This window comes from Engraulis encrasicolus, unplaced genomic scaffold (assembly GCF_034702125.1).
Source record: "Engraulis encrasicolus isolate BLACKSEA-1 unplaced genomic scaffold, IST_EnEncr_1.0 scaffold_89_np1212, whole genome shotgun sequence".
NCBI lineage: Eukaryota > Metazoa > Chordata > Actinopteri > Clupeiformes > Engraulidae > Engraulis > Engraulis encrasicolus.
Genome location: NW_026946247.1, coordinates 159,304 through 173,254, shown reverse-complemented (window position 1 = coordinate 173,254; position 13,951 = coordinate 159,304). Strand labels below are relative to the sequence as shown.

General features: G+C 40.1%; 1 long non-coding RNA gene across 1 annotated transcript; it reads right to left on the bottom strand.

The window, feature by feature from the left end:
• Positions 1-972: 972 nt before the first annotated feature.
• On the bottom strand, positions 973-6,128 carry LOC134444966 (uncharacterized). Its single transcript, XR_010034148.1, has 3 exons — positions 6,037-6,128; positions 5,394-5,507; positions 973-1,080 (listed from the first exon to the last, which is right to left on the bottom strand). It is a non-coding gene; the product is annotated as an uncharacterized LOC134444966 (long non-coding RNA).
• Between the last annotated feature and the right edge of the window lie 7,823 nt (positions 6,129-13,951).

The window sequence follows — 13,951 nt, the reverse complement described above, 5'->3', positions numbered from 1 at the left end:
TTATCTATAACGAAAAGTTTAATTTACTGCGCTGTGTCCTACTTGTTGTCATAATAAACGGTGCTGAATTGAAAGATGTAGATGTGGTCAAGACAGGGCTTGTTAGGTTTCTGTAATTTAAAGAAGCCTCATCGGATCACCTCAGATGTGGGAGATATAATTGCTTTTATTTAGAACCGTGCCAAATGAATGTGTTCAGTTAAGCAGTCCGTTTCCAGCGTCCAGCGTTTTGTGAAGCTACTCCCTTGAGAATATCTACAGTTACGGTCAAGCCAGCTATTTGACACTGAAGTCCACAAAAGTAGATTGCCGAGTGCGTCGCATCATTAGCTATGATTATTTCCATAGCGAGTAACCACAGCTGATGATGCGATGCACTCGGCAATCTACTTTTGTGGACTTCAGTGTCAAATAGCTGGCTTGACCGTAACTGTAGATATTCTCAAGGTAGTAGCTTCAGAAAACACATTCTGCAGACCTTTCAAGAATACATCAAGGGCTTTGGACACTTCGGTTTATGTGTGGATACCCTCAACATATTATAAGGTACATGTGGCGTTGTTTTGAGCTGTGCAAGACTTTAAAATGTTGTGTTTTTGAAATGTGTGTAACCGCCGAGAAACGATGCCCGCAATCTATCATATTGCATAGCTGATATGGCTAACGAGGCTAACGTGATATTATCAAACTTTCTCAAAACGCATCCTTTTGCCTTGATTTTGCTCTAGAGTGACTGTATTTCATCCCAAACATGCAAAAATGAGGCAAACTTGTTCCAACTCCGGATAAATCCTTTAAATATCCGTATAAAAGAGCCATGTCAAGTTCCATGTAAACCCTCAAAAAAACAAACCGCTCAACAAACTTCCCAACAAACCTAGGGTGTTATGTCACGGCAAAACAGACAAATACTTTGTGCATAGTAGGTGGATTTAGAAGCCAATGTAGCCTGTATTTGATACACACCTCTGACCAGCAGGAACATCTCCTGAGAATTGTGGAGGCTCAGCCATGGACCAGTCACTCTTCATGGACACACAGCTCGGCACTGGAGAGGATGGTCTCTTATGCTGCATGGGACTGGAACACACACACACACACACACACACACACACCAACACAGTTATCAGATATTAATGAAATCAATGAAATTAATGAAAATACAGTTTTTTCTGCTCGCTAAAGCACAGTTTTGACAACTTTGGTTGTTTCTGCAGAACTTTTCCAAAATAATTAAAAAAAAAAAAAAAAACAGCTCAATTTGCAATTTATAACTGTGTAACTCACTGGTTTACACATAATATCCAAATCGTCGGCTTGCTACCAAAACCGCCTAAGTCCAAATTTGGTCGAAATGAGGTTTTTGCATAAACTTACTCCCCCACCACTGCTGCATCACTCTGCCTTTCCACCAGGGTCATTGATCAATCACAACAGTCACCAGAGTCAAAAATCGGTATGTGTAAAGTCACACACTGCCTATGACAAAACGAATGACAGGGGACGTAGCCAGAGAAAGTGGATGTAACCAAGAAGCGTAATTTTGTTTCCTTTCCGGTATCCACTTTATGTCGGGTGAACGCCCCTTTAGGAGACCTTCGGTTAGGAGACCTTCGGAGTCCTGAGGTTGAGAATCAATGAAGTCCCCTTAGCGCTGTAGATGGCGGTAGCGCACGTCTTGCGCAAACACCTCAAAAAGAGAAGAAGAAGTAGGGGACAACGCCCCTTAGGAGACCCAACTTGAGCACACGCTTTTGCATTGAGTGGGCGTGGTTTGCGATATCTTTGTTTGATTCAGTATTTTTGACGTAGCTATAGGGAGGACAAGGAGAGCATTTGCCTGTAGGCCTAGGGCCCTCCTGCAGGTGGCAGGGGTAGGAGCCCCTATTATGACCTTGGCCGGTAGTATGGGGGCCATATCTATTCATCCTGGGGCCCTGTGCACAATTGTTCTGCCAATGTGAATGACTTCGGTAACTTTACTTTTTGCCATTTTTGAAGAAGCAGAAGCAGTTTATTTACATCTGTCAAGAGTTTTATTCTCTCTCTGTCTCTTCAAAGACAATGGTCATGTATGAAAACTTCATCCTTAGACATCACTGTCTGAGATAATCTATCTATAATGAAATAATTTTTTGATATTTAGCCAGGTACTTTAATTGATGTCATCACAGGTTTGTAGAAGACTGCAGTATTCTATGGCACTGTGTTGTTTTAAGACTTTACCTAGAGTCACATGATGAAGACATCAAATATTGTTTTATTGATATCAGAGTTTCCACTCTAGGAAATGATTTCTTCTCACTGATTTCTGTTACAGCTAACAAATGATGATGTCATCTGTTCTGTACAACGAATCAAATCTGAATGTGTGAAGAATCCAGTAGAGGATCTGTACCAGAGATGTGGACCTGTGACTTGTGACTCGGACTGACTTGTGACTTGAGTCACAAATGACTCGACTTGAGACTTGACTTGCCAATATTAGGAGTGACTTGTGACTTGACTCGACTTGTACGCTATTGACTTGAGACTTGACTCGTCTTGACAGTTTTAGCTTTGCAATGACTTGCAATTGTGCTCCAAGTCAATGAATATATATATTTTTTTGCATTTTGTGTGTGAAAAAAATGCATGAAAGAAAGAAAAATAAATGATTTACCTTCAACCATAGTCAAAAACTATGCTATAAATATATGATATATTGTGGGTCACCCAAACAAACATGAAAGCTTGTCTGCAGCCGTGCTGTAATGGTTAGGGAGTTGGACTGAAGATCACAGAGTTGCAGGTTTGAATCCCACCCTTAAACCCACCTCTTCCTACATCTCCATCCATGACTGAAGTGCCTAACCCCATATTGCTCAAAGGACTGTCACCAATATATGCGTTGGATGAAAGATGAAAGTAATTTAATGAATAATTATAAACCGTGGTAAAACCATGCTTTGTTTTCAGAGTAAAACCATGGTTCAATTTATAGTTAAACCTAGTAAAACCAAAAACCAATGCCGAACCATGCTCAAAAAACTGAAATCATAGTATACCATGGTCGATTTTCGGGACATGACTGGCGAAGGGGGACATGCAAAGCAGTGTGGAGAGGTAATGAATTTATGACCAAAGGTAATTGTCAATATTGCACATAGAATACAAGGTGACTTGTTAAGGACTTGGAAAAAATAAGACTTGGACTTGGACTTGGACTTGACTTGGCTTTGGCACGACTTGGACTTGGACTTGACTTGACTTGGCTTTGGCATGACTTGGACTTGGACTTGACTTGGTCAAATGTGTCGTAACTTGTGACTTGACTCGGACTTGATTGGAAGGACTTGAGACTTACTTGCGACTTGCAAATTAGTGACTTGGTCCCATCTCTGATGTGTATATTGGTGCATTCCCCAGGGTTGGGAGATGGGATGTTTCTGACCTCCTACTTGCTGAAATGCATTGGAACGCCTGTTGAAGCGGAATGTTCAAGTCGTGAGCTGGGGCAAAAGCGAAGCAAACCGACTTCGTCCCATTGACAATCGTGATGTCATCACAGCAATGGCAGCGCACAGTGTTAGGAATAGTTTATGTTGCACATTACTTAGCAATCACCATTCTATGGAAAAATAGAGTTGATTTGGACAGGTTAACAGTTGCAAAACCGCCCATGAACCTTTCTAAGGTGTAGTTATTGGCATTGCCTCTTTCAAAGATGAAATGCGGCTACATGAAAAAATAACGCATGGTATTGTTTACACCTCATCGTTTACATTGCTGACATCTTAGAGAAGTGGATATGTATTTTTGTCCCTCCATGTTTGTAGTTTGGTTGGCTTGCTGGTTGGAACGCTTTCAAGTGGGAGGTAGCTGCCTTCTGGTTGCCTACTAGGAAACTCCTACCTCTGGGGAATGCACCATTAGTTCTGAATGCCACGGTCATGGTGTTGAAGTGGGCGGGGCACAGTTCTACGACCAGATTACCTCTGTCATGGGCAGGTTTGGGGGGGGTGGGCAGTTATACGAGCATGGAGAAGAGCAGAACTTAACCAAAGATGATAAATAAGGAGGAGACTGTACGTGAGGAGGTACAAGGACCAAATAAGTGCCCCACCCCTTCATCCTCCGCCATCACTGATGGGCCCTCAACACGGAGATTGGAAGCCACTGCAATATTTCTCCTTTGAGAGACCAGTAACTAGATCTGACCTGTCATGAGCAATGAACAGTGCTATTACAGCCATTACTCTGTAACAGTGACTTAAATCCAGAGTGCTTTGCTTTGATTGAGAGTCTAAATGATGTTATTATTGAAAACTAGCAAGACTGGAAGTACTAGAAAGTAAAAGAAAACTGAGATAAGCTGTTGGTAGTTATGAGATTTACCAGAATGCTCACTGTATAAGTTCTACAAAAATATTTCAATCATTCATCATTTCCAGGATTAAAGTTTGGAATAAAAATAAAAAGAATAGTACAACTATCAAAATAATGTGCAGTATACTGTTCTTGTTGTGCTGCATCAAATAATTTATTTTAAAGTGTTTTGTTTTCCTTAGAAGGTGTTTCATGTTTGACTTGCTGCTTCACTCAAAATAATTAAAGAAAATAAATTAACATCTTAGGCAGGTAATGTTTTTAATGGACCAATGACATAGATAGGAAGACAGGATGATGCAGAAGTGGTAGGGGAGTAAAGTTGTGCAAAAATCTAACCAAATTATTATGGAATTGCTCTTTGCCCAGGGTTTCAGATTTCCTAAAACCGCCACTGGTGTTTGGCGCCCTCTAGGCAGTTTTGGTAGCAAGCCGACGAAATGATGAAGACACTCCTAGACTTCCACAACCTCCTCAAAATTACATACCTTTTGAACAGAAACAGAACAGAACAAAACTAGAAATGTCCTAATTTTTTTTCAAGTGGTTCTGCCGAGTTAGAAAATGCAATGTAAAAATTCGCCCTTTGCCGCAATGGTGAAGAAACTTTTAAATAATTCCTGGATCCAGATCACCACCAAAATGTAATCACTTGTTCCTTTTGTCATGTCCAACAACTCCACAATTTCATCAAAATCCATTCATAACTTTTTGAGTTGTCCTGATGACAGACAGACAGACAGACAGACAGACAGACAGACAGACAGACAGACAGACAAACAAACCAACGCAACCGAAAAAAATAACTAAGGTTTACAATTACAAAAAAAAAAAGTAAACCAGTGCAAAATACCTCAGGTAAGACCTGCACAAAACCTTATAAAGGAAATCGGACTGACCAACCAACTAACATGGGGCATGTGACTAAAATAATTGTATTGCTCTTTAATTAATGGACCAAAGATTTGAAATTACTGCATATTGGTTGGATATAGAAGCCAATGGAGCCTGTATTTGATACACACCTCTGACCAGCAGGAACATCTCCTGAGAATTTTGGAGGCTCAGCCATGGACCAGTCACTCTTCATGGACACACAGCTCGGCACTGGAGAGGATGGTCTCTTATGCTGCATGGGACTGGAACACACACACACACACACACACACACACACACACACACACACACACACACACACACACACACACACACACACACACATTAACTAATAAGATATTGTTTAAAACATGACATCAAAACAGTAGAGTTAGCAAGCAATGATGAAGAATCTTTTAAAGAATTCCTGGATACAGATCACCACCAAAATTGAATAATTTGTTCCTTTTGTCACGTCCAACAACTCCACAATTTCATCAAAATCCATTCATACATTTTTGAGTTGTCCTGCAGACAGACAGACAGACAGACAAACAAACCAACGCAACCGAAAACATAACTAAGGTTTAACAATTAGGGAAAAAATGTCAACCAGTGCAACAGACCTAAGGTAAGACCTGCACAAAACATTATGAAGGAAACCGGACTCTGACCAACCAACCAACAATGAGGCATGTGACGGAAATAATTGAATTGCGCTTTAATTAGTGGACAAAATATTTGAAATGTCTGCATAGTAGGTGGAATATGTAGCCTGTATTTGATACACACCTCTGACCAGCAGGAACATCTCCTGAGAATTTCAGAGGCTCAGCCATGGACCAGTCACTCTTCATGGACACACAACTCGGCACTGGAGAGGATGGTCTCTTATGATGCATGGGGCTGGAACACACACACACACACACACACACACACACACACACACACACACACACACACACACACACACACACACACACACACACACACACACACACACACATTAACTAATAAGAGTGTGCAGAGTTACCAGAGTACATTTGTTTCAAACACATTTCGCGGTTAAATATCCATACAAAAGAATCATGTCAAGATGGATGTAAACCCTCAAAAAAGCAATCCGTGCAACAAACTTCCCAACAAACCTAGGGTGTTATGTCACGGCAAAACAGAAACGTCATTTGTGCATAGTAGGTGGATTTAGAAGCCAATGTAGCCTGTATTTGATACACACCTCTGACCAGCAGGAACATCTCCTGAGAATTTTGGAGGTTCAGCCTTTGAACAGTCACTCTTCATGGACACACAACTCGGCACTGGAGAGGATGATCTCTTATACTGCATGGAGCTGGAATGCACAAACACACACACACACACACACACACACACACACACACACACACACACACACACACACACACACACACACACACACACACACACACACACACACACACACACACACACACACACACACACACACACACACTTTTCATGTGACATAATATACTAGGAGGGGGCACTGTGTCGTGTCCACTAAGCCCATGGTGGCCCTTGGTCATTTCCCAGCCATGCCCCATCTCTCTCTCCACACTCTCTTCCAGTCATGCTGTCAACTGTCCTATAAACAATGAAGACACATACGGATGTCATTTAAAAATAGAGTTAAATACATTACATTACACTAGTGGTTACCAAACATTTTTTTCTGTGGGAACCCTCTTCATTGGTGCCGGAAGCAGGGGTCCAAGGGATGCCATGCACTAAGCCCCCCACATTCGGGTTCGAATACAGCCTTAGTCATTCCCCATGCCTCCCCCATCTCTCTCTCCACACTTTTATCCAAAGTATGTAACTTACAATTATTCTTATAACTTGGGTTATTTACAAGGTATTGGTTACAGTCCCTGGAGCAATGTGGGGTTAGGTGCCTCGGCCATGGAGTTAGGGAGTGGAAGGGTGGGATTCGAACCTGCAACCCTCTGATCCCCTTAACCCTAAAGCGACCGACTGGGGTCATTTATATTTTCATACACCATTTCTGCAATTTTCATCAGAAAAACCTGTCCTTCTAGGAGTTTGTCAATACATATGTTGTGCATGTTGTGAATGATTAATTATTATTAATTATTGTGAGATTTGGACCATCTATATGGGATTTATAATCAAAACACCTCTGGGGTCATTTATGACCCCGAGAGGATCCATGAGATACTCAACATTATAATGTCCATTGTTGTTGTAATTTCCAAACTCTGTTTTTTGTATTTTGTGTCTTGGGGCAGACCATGGTGAGCAGACCTAAAATATTCATAATATAAACATTTATAGTATTAAAATATAATATATTATATAAATAAATAGGGCACCCCTGCGATAGCCAACGAAGCATATTGTGAGGGCACCCAGGTAGCATTTCCTCTGTTATTGCTCCATATTTGTTGATATCATGGCACAGTGGTCCTAGACACATGATGAGAATATGAAATGGAAGTCATCCTGATGAACAAAGAGGGAGGAAACAAGTCACCAGTGTAGAAATCAATGGCGTTTTTAGAATTTTCCTTATTATATGGCTATACAAAGGCTGAAGCATCAGTTGAATCATTTCTTTGCTCTAATACATATGGAAGACACCTTTTCACAGCTACAATGTCCAGAAAACGTTTCAGAGAATTTTTGAGTGTGCATAAGGTTATATGTTTGAGACATGGTTTTGTCTATGTAAATTACCATATTCTCTGATCTTGTGATTTCATGAACCCAGAAATGTTGAGTACCCTAAAGTTATATTGCAGAAATATCATCTATGTGCCTAATGGATAGAATTTAGCTTGGTTTCATAAAGTTTCACTTTGAGCAATTTCCATAATTAGCATTGATATACTGTATTATTATGGTAAGACTACTACAAGTGAATAGGGTAAAAAAATAAATGATAGATATAATAGGGTCATTCCACGCCAAATCTCCGAATCATCCCGCACGCCCATCTCAGATTTGGCAGAAAAAAATCAAGGAGGTTCACAAACGTCCCAATAGGAAAAGTGCAAAATTATAGCTCTCAACTCCTCATAGTTTTGTCATTAAAAATGTTTATGTCAGGTACCCCCCTGACTCGTTTGGAACAGACTTCTCAGAGAGCCCACTTTCAGATTGCCGTATCCAAAAAACTGCTTTAAGTAGGTCCTTACAAATTTCAAAGGGTAACATTTGGAACATGTACTTGTGAAATGTGGATTTTCACACATCCTCTTGTCATTTACCACCGTTTTCTGGGGGCTTAAAGTTGCGTGGAAAATTCTCACCTTTGAATTTGTGGGCATCTTTGAAGGACTGTGGTAAGCGCAGTTTTAAAGGCAGAGGTTTGATATGGACAATGTATGTTCCCAACCATTCTGTGCATGTTGTGTTGAAAGACTGATCTTCTGCGATGAACAGTTTAGAAGATATGAAGTCTTTAAAATGGAAAAACTGAAACTTGGTGCCATCTTTGCCATGTCATAAAAAAAAAATGTCACGACTCACCACCATATTATCAACAGTTTTGGAAAGATTAGATGTCTGTTCTTAACATATCCAAAAACTGTGATGGTATTCTGCCTCATTTGGTCACAATGATTTTTCAAAAACCCACTGTTGGGTGACTTTCATAGCTCCTATGAAAAATTGATATTAGTGGCATCTTCGCCATGTTATACAAAAGAAATGACAGAACTCACCACTATGACATTTACAGTTTTAGAAAGACTCAATGTCTGTTTTTAACATATCCAAAAACTGGGGTGGTGCTCTGTCTCATTTTTTAAGAATGGACTTGTAAAAACGGCTGTGTGACATCTGCAGCTTGCTGCTCTATTGAGGTGGGGCCCCTGCTCTGATCTTTGCAGGCTACATGGGGGCCCTATCTACCAGTATTTGCCATGAGGCCCTATGTGCAATTGTTCCGCCACTGTGAATGACTTGAGCAATTTGAGTCAGACATTTTTGATACAAGATATTTGACTTGAGCATTTTCGACACACTCAATATAATACGGCAAAAAAGTAAAAGTGGCTGTTGACAGAGGTTTTTTTCAGCTTTTTCTGTAACTACATTCCAGTAAATCAAAGGTTATAGACGTGTGTAAACTTCATCTTCAGGCACTGAAAACCAAATACCGGAATAAAGTGATGAAATGTTGAATCACTGAAACATCCCCGTAGATCTTGAAACAAGTACATCCTTACTATCACCACATTTCAATGCTTTTTATTTCAATTCATAACCATCTTAAATTACTTGTTTACCAATTTTAATGCAGTTCTGAAGTCTGCTGTGGATTATTTTGTATTGTGTAAGAGGTATTACTTTTCATCATGTGAATATTCTTTCTACATTTGACATGTGTTTCACTTCATGTATACATGTACGTCCACTTGGGCAAACTCATCAGGGTTAATGTCAAACATTAATCATTATTACTGCTTGCAATACCCAGCTTAGAGAAAGAGTTGACCCTTCATGAGCGTTCAGTCTGTCTTGCAGTGGTCTAAGACCATGCTCAGGGTAGCTCAGTCATGGTGATTGGAGGGGCAGGACAGCTGTTTAGTCAGGTTACCTCCCTACGAACAGTCTCCTCCTTTTGTATCATCACTGTTTTTTTCTCTTCTCCATGATCATAAAAGTGTCCCACCCCCCAAAAAAAACCATGACAAAGGTGACCTGTTCATAGAACTTGGCCCCGCCCCAGTCCTAACCATGACCGAGGAACCTAGCGCTTTGTATTGGTTCATGCCAAAGGTCTATCTGTTTGATATGTAAACAGAACAAAGTTGCTGAGGTGATGGGAAATTTAAAATGTTTTGAAGTTAAATATCAGAATATGTTCCCAACTAAAAGAAATTTGTCAAAAAGAATGTATGCTGATACAAAGTTATGCAAATATCCTGTATCAAGACTATGTATTAACAATGCTACTTTACCAATCAGGATGATTCAATTAAATTATCACTACTGCAATTCAAAACTTACATTACAGTATAATAGCATAATGTTAACTCCTACAGTGTTGAGGTTTAAACACATGGCCATAACCTTTAATTCACAAACATTTAGTTACCAAAAAATTAGTTACCTTAAAGCCAAAAGAAAAAGAAAAATAATAATGGTATATAAATCACTCAACTGTTTCTTATTGTGTGCTTCAAAAATACTCAATTCACATTTCTTGTATCAAAAATGCCCAAGTCAAACTGCCTGTCATTCACAGTGTCAGCCCAAATAGATTGGCACACAAAAGTCTGCAAAGGTCATGATTATGGCCCCTACCACAAATTCAGGAGGGCCCTGGCCAAATGCCCTGCTTGTCCCCCTGTAGCTCCGCCCCTGGTAATTCATGTGACTTAGGCATTTTCACAGGAGCTGCTGATGTAACAGCAAAGGGTTTTTCAAGAGTCATTACAAGACATTGATGCAGAACACCATCCCAGTTTTTGGATATGTTGCAAACAGACATCCTATCTTTCCAAAACTGTTCAGTTCATTGTGGTGATTGCTGTCATTGTTTTGGTATAGCATGGCAAAGTTGCCCCCCCAATATCAGGTTTTCATAGGAGCAGTGGAAGTCACACAACAGTGGGTTTTTAAAAAATCATTGTGACCAAATGAGGCAGAATACCATCACAGTTTTTGGATATGTTAAGAACAGATATCTAATCTTTCCAAAACCGTTGATAATATGGTGGTGAGTCGTGACATTTTTTTTAAATAACGTGGCAAAGATGGCACCAAGTTTCAGTTTTTCCATTTTAAAGACTTCATATCTTCTAAACTGTTCATCGCAGAAGATCAGTCTTTCAACACAACATGCACAGAATGGTTGGGAACATACATTGTCCATATCAAACCTCTGTCTTTAAAACTGCACTTACCACAGTCATTCAAAGATGCCCACAAATTCAAAGGTGAGAATTTTTCAAGCAACTTTAAGCCCCCAGAAAACGGTGGTAAATGACAAGAGGGTGTGTGAAAATCCACATTTCACAAGTACATGTTCCAAATGTTACCCCTTGAAATTCATAAGGACCTACTTAAAGTAGTTTTTTAGATACAACACTCTAAAAGTGGGCTCTCTGAGAAGTCTGTTCCAAACGAGTCAGGGGGGTACCTGACAAAAACATTTTTAATGACAAAACTATGAGGAGTTGAGAGCTATAATTTTGCACTTTTCCTATTGGGACGTTTGTGAACCTCCTTGATTTTTTTCTGCCAGATCTGAGATGGTCGTGCGGGATGATTCGGAGATTTGGCGTGGAATGACCCAATAATGAAACTTTCTCAGTTGATTACTGATGATGAGAGAAGAAAAACATGTATTGGATGTTTTTTGTATTTTGATGTTTACATATGCAAATGAGGGCATACATCATATTTAGCATATACGTATGTACGTTTGACTAATTTTTAGCAAAGCAATGAAATGTTCAAATTCTCATTTTTTTGCTTTAGATGAGGGAAAAGGATGTACAAGATATAAATAAATTTGAATGAACCCCAAAAAATAATTAATATAGGGGTATTTCTATATAAACTCCTTGGGGACCCCGCTCGGTCAGATTAGTCGCAAAAACAGGCAGGTCGCTTGAGGGTTAAAGGATAACTCCAGCCAATTTCAACATGCAGTTGTAATGCTCACACTACCCTGGACTTTTCTGAGATCCTGGTCATTGTAATGGGGACAGGTGTTTGTTTTTCATTAAAAGGAATGTTTTAATTCAAATAAAATGTGCCCCCATATGAATAGCTCAGATCTCTGAAAGGGCTGAGCCAAAAAATTCAGTGTACAGTTAAATGTACATTACACATTACATTACACCAGTGGTTCCCAAACATTTTTTTTCTGTGGGGACCCTTTCCATTGGCGCCAGAAGCAGGGGTCCACCCTACTAACAATTTTTAGTTCTAAGAAGGTTCCTGAAACACAAGCCCTTGGTTCCAGTTTAGTTCTGGGTACGTCCCCAGAGAGTCATGTTTGGTTATTTTTCCGTTCTCACTTGGTTGGCAGGAAAGTTTAATTTTCGTTCCTAGAATGTTATATGTGTAGTTCCCATTCCGTTCCCTTATTGTTCTCTCACCGTCACTTTATTCCTGTTCATGTCATGTTTGTTCCCTTGCCATTCCCATATGGTTCCCTTAACCTTGTTGGTTGCATATTTGGTTCCTTAGACATGCTCCTGATGTTCCCCCAACCTTGTTTATTATTGTGAATGTGTTTTGGTCCTGCCCCACTATCTCTCACCATAGTTGAGGTACCCTGATCATGGTAATTAAGCACCTCCCATCCTCCACCATGACTGAAACACCCTGCGCCTGGCATCAGTTTGCCACACTGCTCTCTTAGGATAATGTTAAAAGTTGTTGAAAACATGTAGAATGTCTATATTTTATACATCAGTCTATACTGTACTGCACCACAATGTGAGAGAAATATCAGCTGAGCATGTATGATCACAATCTAGTGGGAATGAATACCAAATGTTTTCCTTAATGAAATTTAAAATATAACCATACCATCTACATCAAGTGCACAATGGAGCAAGCAATGTAACATGTGCTGTTACTAACTAGCTCACAAAGCAAGGCACAAGATGTAGCTAACAAATGCCATAAGCGCCTTTAGCTTGCTTGCAAACATCAAGTGCACAATGTAGCAAACAATGTAACATGTGCTGTTACTGACTAGCTCACAAAGCAAGGCACAAGATGTAGCTAACAAATGCCATAAGCCAAAAGCGCCTTTAGCTTGCTTGCAAAGCAGGTAAACAAGCGCTATGCTGTGCCATGCTGACCAGCCAGCAGGCAGGCAGGCAGGCAAATATTTAAAGCACTGTGACAGTCCAGGTTTATATACAGGCTCAAGAGTACCATGTGACCAGATTGATTAGGAGTTTTTCAGGTGCAAGCAATTGAGTCATGATATACCAGCCCTAAGTAATTAGGTTTGGCAAAGCGCTGATGGACAGATTGGTTGTGAGGGGCCTGCTTGTTACCGGCAAAGGTGTAACAAGTTCTCAAGTAATTTCTTTCACTCAACACATCTTTTGTGTGATGTTGTGTGCACAGCCAAACCTTAGATCAACCCAACCAAGTTGAGTTAAATGAATGAAATGGAATAAAAAAAAAAGATTGTGTTCATGATAAAATCTGGAGGAAATACTGTTACTAATATGTAGACGTATATGATTTAATCGGGTGGACAGTCATCATTGCTTATGCTCTGAACAACACAGTATAAACAAAGTTGGGGGAACATCAGGAGCATGTCTACGGAACCAGACGTGACCAGACCTATAATGTAACCATCAAGGTTATGGGAACCATATGAGAACGATGAGGGAACAAACATGAAAAGCAATAAAGGTACGGTGAGAGAACGGCGAGGGGATGGAATGGGAACCACACATATATCGTTCTGGGAACTTAAATTAAACTTTCCTGGCAACCCAGTGAGAACCGAAACAGAACCAAAAATGACGCATCCGAAACGTATCCAGAACCGAACCGGAACCAATGGCTGCTTGGTTTTTACTGTAACCAAAGGGAACGTTTGTAAGTGGTAGATTTTGGTTTGGTAATAACCCCAACCTTTAGAGAACCAAAAGTCAAACGTTTTCTTTACGTTCTCTGTTACTAGGGCAAGGGATGCGACCGCATCCCCAGTTTT